Source organism: Saccostrea echinata, unplaced genomic scaffold (assembly GCF_033153115.1).
Source record: "Saccostrea echinata isolate AGI-Se365-2 ecotype Australia unplaced genomic scaffold, CSIRO_AGI_Sech_v1 ptg000002l, whole genome shotgun sequence".
Lineage (NCBI taxonomy): Eukaryota > Metazoa > Mollusca > Bivalvia > Ostreida > Ostreidae > Saccostrea > Saccostrea echinata.
Window position 1 is genome coordinate 5,060,237 of NW_026889751.1, and position 7,264 is coordinate 5,067,500.

Below are 7,264 nucleotides of genomic sequence, written 5' to 3' on the forward strand. Positions count from 1 at the left end.
CATAATTACTACATTTACATTATATTTCGTTTTGGATATAAATTATATTCCATAAGCTTAAATTTTTGTATTGAGAATTATTTTATTGTAAAGAAACTTTGTAACTTACAGTGGCAAAATTTTATTAAAAAAAAATTTCATTTATTGAATCATTGATTCAAAATTTATATGTTTTAAAAAGGACACTGAAGGTTTCATTGTTTAGTATTGATCTGAATTAAGTGTGCATTTTTTTTAATGATGAAAGCCCTTTCAGAATCTGCATTGTTATACCTTTAAAAATTGTTTCCTATATAAATCCATACTAAAAAAGTCTGACATTTCCAATGTTTTACTGAGCGATCCATTGAAAATCGACGTTTGAGAGTGAGATATTGGACCTGTCAATGAGATATTGGACCGCGCAGTACAGTTAAGGTGCCAAATGGAAATATCGGTGAATTTTTTAGACAGAAAATACATTCTTTACAAGGATGGGCGATTCTTTGTAGGCCTTTACTATTATCAGACAAATGTAATGTGGCTGAAAACTACATGTTGAGGACGTTTATACTTCTTATTTAGATTTGTCACGTAATGTGGCAGTCACGTGATTTTAGCAAATATATCTCCAGTATTGAGGTCATCTATAAATTCCAATATATGCAAGGGCATAACCATGTTAAAAATCTAAGTTTAATTTATAATTATTTTCAACACTCTTTGTAGTTTGTAAAAAGTGCTGCGAACTTATATATAGATTCTACTATATAATTGCTAAAATTATATTTGTTAGACCGTATGTTGAATATTTTGCTGGTCAAGTACATTAAATGTAGATATAATTAATTCATTTGCAAGATTTCATCAGGTTCGCAGCACTTTTCAAATATCTTCATATCTCTGGAGTTTATGTGTAAAAGCTTGTCGTAATTCATTGAGGGTATGCCCTTGCAATTTATCGATTTATTATGACCCTTCTATTACCCTTCAAATGTATAGCAGTTTCACTTGTCTAGGGAATGTACGAGAAGTATATGAATAAAATCATAAAATAGACATCGCATCCAAGTTAATGGCCTCTTATATATCTGCAAATAATAGTTTATCTAATTATAAAACACATTTTTCATTGTATAAAATATAACTTGATCCGCCTCTCACTGCATACAAACTGCGTCAAATTTTACGATATGACGTCACATTGACAAGTGCATTGCGATCAGTGAATTGTTTATATATTGCTGTGTGGGATTTAACCAACGACAAAAATACATGCAATAATAAGTATTGATGTAGTTTAAAGCATAATCCAACAGTTTAAAATAGCGTATCATTTCATTTTGTGGTAATTTGAAGAACATGTATTTTTGTGTGATGTCATAGTAAGCATTTCCCGTAAAAATTAGGCCCCGCCTCCTTATTGCAGCCTTAACTGTGTGCGCGCTTACATCACACTGTGTTTAACTGAGTTTAACTGCAGTGTGGGTAAAGGAAATTTACATTATGGAAACCATTACAAGATACATGTATGTAAATAAAATAAAAGGTATAACAAAACATTTATTGACTGTGTACTCTAGCAAAATGTGTTTTGTCAACCCTTTGCCTTGGCCTAACGGCCTCAGGCAAACAGTTTGGTTCTTGGGTCTGACAAAACGCATGTTGCCCTCGAACCCAGTCAATAAATGTATATTGTTATACCTTTAAAAATTTGTTCCTATATAAATCAATACTAAAAAAAGTCCAACATTTCCAATGTTTTACTGAGCAGGCATTAAAAAAATCGATGTTTGACCGCTGAGTGAGATATTGGACCTATCGATGAGATGTTGGACCGCTTACGTTACACAATGAGCGGGGTCAGCTAAATCTCATTTGCATTTGTTGGTGTTCGACATACATGTACGTCAAAAAAATAATAATAAAAATAAATAAATAAAAGGTATAAAAAAACATTTATTGAATGTGTTCTCGCGCAAAATGCGTTTTGTCGACCCCTTGAAGCAAACTGTTTGCCTTCGGCCTAACGGCCTCAGGCAAACAGTTTGGTTTTTGGGTCGGACAAAATGCATGTTACCCTCAAACCCAGTCAATAAATGTATATTGTTGACTTCAAGGACTTGGGAAGTTTATGCTAATATATGTACTGACAGTATTAAGATCTTGGTTCAAAAGTTACATTTTCTACTCCAGGCCTTATACACAAGTACATTAAGTATTTAATGTACAGTTAGCCTCTCACTATCTTGTATCACTTGACTGACTTTATCTTATCTTAGATGAAAGTTGTCTTCCATGATTCTTTTATAAGACTAGTACATAAATTTCGTTTTCTTTTTCTTATTCTTTTTTTTTTATTCCTACTGACCCTGATTCTATTAAAGTCATTTTATAATGACTTCAAACTTGGATTTGTCAAAATAACTCCAAGATAATTGTTAACACCTGCACTGATAATTTACCGGTATACAACCTACGGCATTTTTAACGTACAGTAAAACTCAGTTAAAGCGAAGTTCTGGGGACCTGCAAAGAACTTCTTCGCTATATCCGTAAATTCACTATATCCGTGTTTGTATTAAATGGATTTTACTGTATATCCAAGCTAATGTGTTATTACTGGAAATTAAAAGTGCAAACTAATTTACAAACCAAATCCAGAAATCAGATTTTTTCGGGTTGTTTGGCAAAAAATCAGGTGAAAAGCATGACCCACCATGTCATAAAAAATAATCAGGTTAGGGGTAAAACAATCAATTGTAATCAGACGAAATCAGGTTGGTTGGCAACTATGGTTACAATATACATGTATTTAAAAAATCCTTGCATATTTTTTTTATTTAATGTACATTTCATTCACATTAAGTGAAATAAGGGAATAGTTTATTTTAAACAGTAAAAATTTCCACACATGATCATAATGGAGCCCCATATACCCAAACTACAGTACCCCTGTCTCAGGGGCCATGAAGTTCCCTGGCAATTTAGGTAGAAACTCTCTTGTTCATGACATCATAACCATGCACTTAGTTTGTATTCTAAATAGTCAGGGGCATATAAAAAGATTTTCAAAGAATTAAATGCATTTTCAATATATAATCAATAGAGCCTTCTCTAAAACCAGAACCTGATCCAGGGCAAGAGGCAACAAAATCCACCATTTTAGAAGAGGCACATTTGCTCATCACATCTATGGACCATTTGTCTGGTAAATATACAGGGGAAGGGTGCAAAAAGAAGACTTTTTAAAATGAATTTAAGCATTTTTACTAAAAGATCTCTAGGTTTGTATGATCAAATTACAGGTGACTCTCGATGGCTCAAACTCCGATCCACAAATTTCCAATTCAAGAACTAAATAGCGATACTGAGCAATTTGATGCAGGATCCAGGGGGAGATCATGCATGCTATTTGTGCCAAATACAAACTGAGCATAGTTATGAAATAAAACAAATAAATATTGAAACTAAAAGATATTTTTTTTATTTCATCCAGATACGATCTTCATTGTTGAAATAATGTGAATTAGGCTACCAGTAATATGTGCCAGAAAACTTTTGACAAATACTTCCATTAAACAAAATAATAGAACCATAATGATCGAAACTGAAAATTACGGAATTCTGTTGCCTTTCTATCTCTCAAACCCCTCGATCTCTCAAACTTTTTTAAGGTTCCTTGAACTTCTCGAGATCGAGAGTAACCAGCTGTTTAATCAAAATCCATGATATACTGGAATAAACCTGCTAAACATTAAAGGTCACATGCCTATCTGTATTAATTAACACAATTGACTTTATGGTTCCTTCTAACAGAGCTAAATTTTTATAGTGAAACAAAAATGTAGTGCTGCGAACCTTTTTTTTCAAGCACTTAAAATGAAGCAATTCCAGAGATAAGCTTCATATTTAAAACATATCCTTTTAATATTCGGGATCTGATGACAAAGAAAGATTGCATAGTTCAGTGAGAAGAGAGTGGACAATATAACAAAATCCAATGTTTCTTTCAAAAAGTATAATTATTAATTTAATCAGAGAGGGAAATGTAAATCAAACAGCACTCCAATCCTCTCTCTCAACCCCCCTCACCCTCTCCTATGTAAGATTTGTTAAAGTGAATTTTTTGACTTATCTGCACAGTGACTTACAGGAAAGTCCACGACGTAGTCGCTGAACCAGCGGGGGCGCTGCCTAATTCTTGTAGATCGTCTTGGCTCCATCCTATGATAATAAAAACTTGATTACAAAACAAACTTAATTTCCTTGAATTTTAATACATAGTTTTACTCTTGACTCTACACTTTTAGTGAAAGATCACAAAGTAGCAATTCCATGAAACTTCGTTCTTAAGTGACCGATTTTTTTTTTATATTTTTGGACATTTGAGAGGTATGTCTGTGTTTTTCAGCATGTGCACTGTTTATTATAAAACATTCTGAACCAGAAATATGTCCATAGGACATGAATGCCCCGCCGAGTGTATATCAGTAATGCAACATGAAAATTTGTATTAGTGTATGAAGTTTGATGAGAATATCTTTCTTTAAAATTGAAATCTAAAAAATTGGATATAGATGATAAATTCTCACCAAATTATATATAAGTGCATAAGCTTACATGTACCAGAAAATATCTTAAATGGTTTCTTTAAATCTAACAAAATGCAAATTAAAGAAAAGTGAGGTCAAGGTCACAGGAAAGTGCAAGGTCAAAAGTTTTTGATGCAGTTGAATAGCTCTCACTAATACCTATCAGCATATCAAATTTGATAAAAATATCTTGAATGGTTAATTTAAAATGAGCTAAACACTAATTTAAAAAAAAAGTGAGGTCAAGATCAAAGGAAAGATCAAGGTCAAAGGTAAAAAAAAATGCTGTTGCAGTTGAAAAGCTTACATCAGTATGTATAAGCATATGAAGTTTGATAAAAAATATCAGGAAAGTGCAAGGTCAAAAGTTTTTGATGCAGTTGAATAGCTCTCACTAATACCTATCAGCATATTAAGTTTGATAAAAATATCTTGAACAGGGCTGGACGATTTCCAAATATGGAAGTCAAGAACGATAACCGTGAATTGCTATAAATACACAGAATAAACAAGGTGCTAATCCTTCTGACCAATCAGATGACGACATTTAGACAAACCCATGAGAAAATAAATAAACACGTGGTTTTAAAGTTTCTTTTGCTCAAAAGTTTTTTTAGGACAAATTTTTTGTAAACTTTATGCACATTTAGGAATGATATAATATATATGACAATTCTACTGTGAACAAACACGACATGAAAGCTTAGCATAAATTCTAATTAAGTTTAAAAATCTGTCAATACGAGGTAGCAATCCCCAAAGTTTAACTTGTGTTAAGAAATTTGATATAAATACAACAGATTTTCAGTTTTTAGGGCATGACGTATGGGGATATAACAGTCTTAATTATTTGGCGCTCATGAAACCTGTGTTATTTTAAAACTACATGTAGTCTATACGATGCATACTTGCGTGCAGTAATCTATACGCACTTGGACGGCTAAGCAGAATTATATTTACCAACATAGAGTATGTTCTTGTAAATGTTATAATTGTACTTGAAAATAGCTTGACGATGTGATCTATTCCTCCGTAAACGATCGCATTGTTACATGCATTATTTTTTTTCTTTTCCAAGATGAAGTGTCAAGTTTGTTCATGGTAAATATGTGGGGAATACCTTATTCTTCCAAACTTCTCATCTTACTTCTAAAGATTTTTTGTCAAAAAAATCATTTTGAGGAAAAAAACAAAAGCACGTGTTCTCTTTTTGTTTCTTTGAACTATGTTTTGGGGTGTGTAAAAATACTGTTGTCTGATTGGGCAGAATAATATTTACATGTATATGATGTATACTTATAGCAACTTTCAGTTATCGTTCTTGACTTCCATATTTGGAAATAGTCCAGACCTGTTGAATGGTTAATTAAAAATGAGCTAAACACAAATTTAAAAGAAAAAAGTGAGGTCAAGAACAAAGGAAAGATCGAGGTCAAAGGTAAAAAAAAAAAATGCTGATGCAATTGAAAAGCTTACATCAGTATGTATAAGCATATGAAGTTTGATAAAAAAAATATCATGAATGGCTTCTTTAAATACAAATTTAAGAAAAGTGAGGCCAAGGTCAAAGGAAAGGTCAAGGTAAAAAAATGTTAATGCAGTTGAATAGTTTACTTCAGTATGTATCAGCATATGGAGTTCGATAACACTATCCTGAATGGTTTATTTAAAACTGAGCTAAACACCACTTTAAGAAAAGTGAGGTTAAGGCCAAAGGAAAAGTCAAGGTTAAAAAATTTAGATGCAGTTCATAGCTCTCATCTGTATGTATCAGCATTAGGGCTGTGTATTGAGCAAAAAATTTCGATACGATACAATAAGACATTTTATAATGCGATATGCGATATATTGGGTTCTTTAATAAGTCAATCAAAAAAGTCTTATAAACCATTTAATGCACGAGTTTATGAAAATTAATTGATTTACAACTCATATCAAAGTTCTTGTCTCACTGTCATTACTCATTACACTTCAAACTCAAACTTCCAACGACTGTAAAATCAACATGTTAAATAAAGTTGTCTATGTATTTTGTAATAATTATCTAAGATGTGCTACCTCCTTAAAAATTATATCATTATTGATCAATTTTAATTCAAAATAGTTAAATTTAATCCTTGGTAATTGAAATTTCTAACTTTTTCACAGAATTTATATGAAAACTATTCAGGATATTCTCATCAAACTTCAAACACTAGTACAAATTTTCATGTTGCATTACTAATATACCCTCTCGGGCATTCATGCCCTATGGACATATTTCTAGTTTCATAATGTTTTAATAAATATATGCACTTTGAAATATGAAAAAATATATATCCGAGTACATGTACTGATTTTGGTATTCAATACTCGGATGTTCCATCGAGTATTCTGTTAACAGGGTTCCTCGTTGACAATCCTAATATATATATAAGAAAAGTAAGGTCAAGGTCAAAGGAAAGGTCAAAGTCAAAAAATGTTGGTGCAGTTGAATAGCTCTCACCAATATGTATCAGCATATGAAGTTTGATAAAAATATCTTGAATAGTTATCCTTAGATTAATAAGCATATGGTAGCGAAATTGGACATACATAGTTAAAACACTACTAATTCAAAAGTAACAACACTTTAAAATAACGGAAGATTAAAAAATGTTGAAAGTAAGCTGTGCATGGTAAATTTAGCATTTAAGAGGGGGGAAACAACC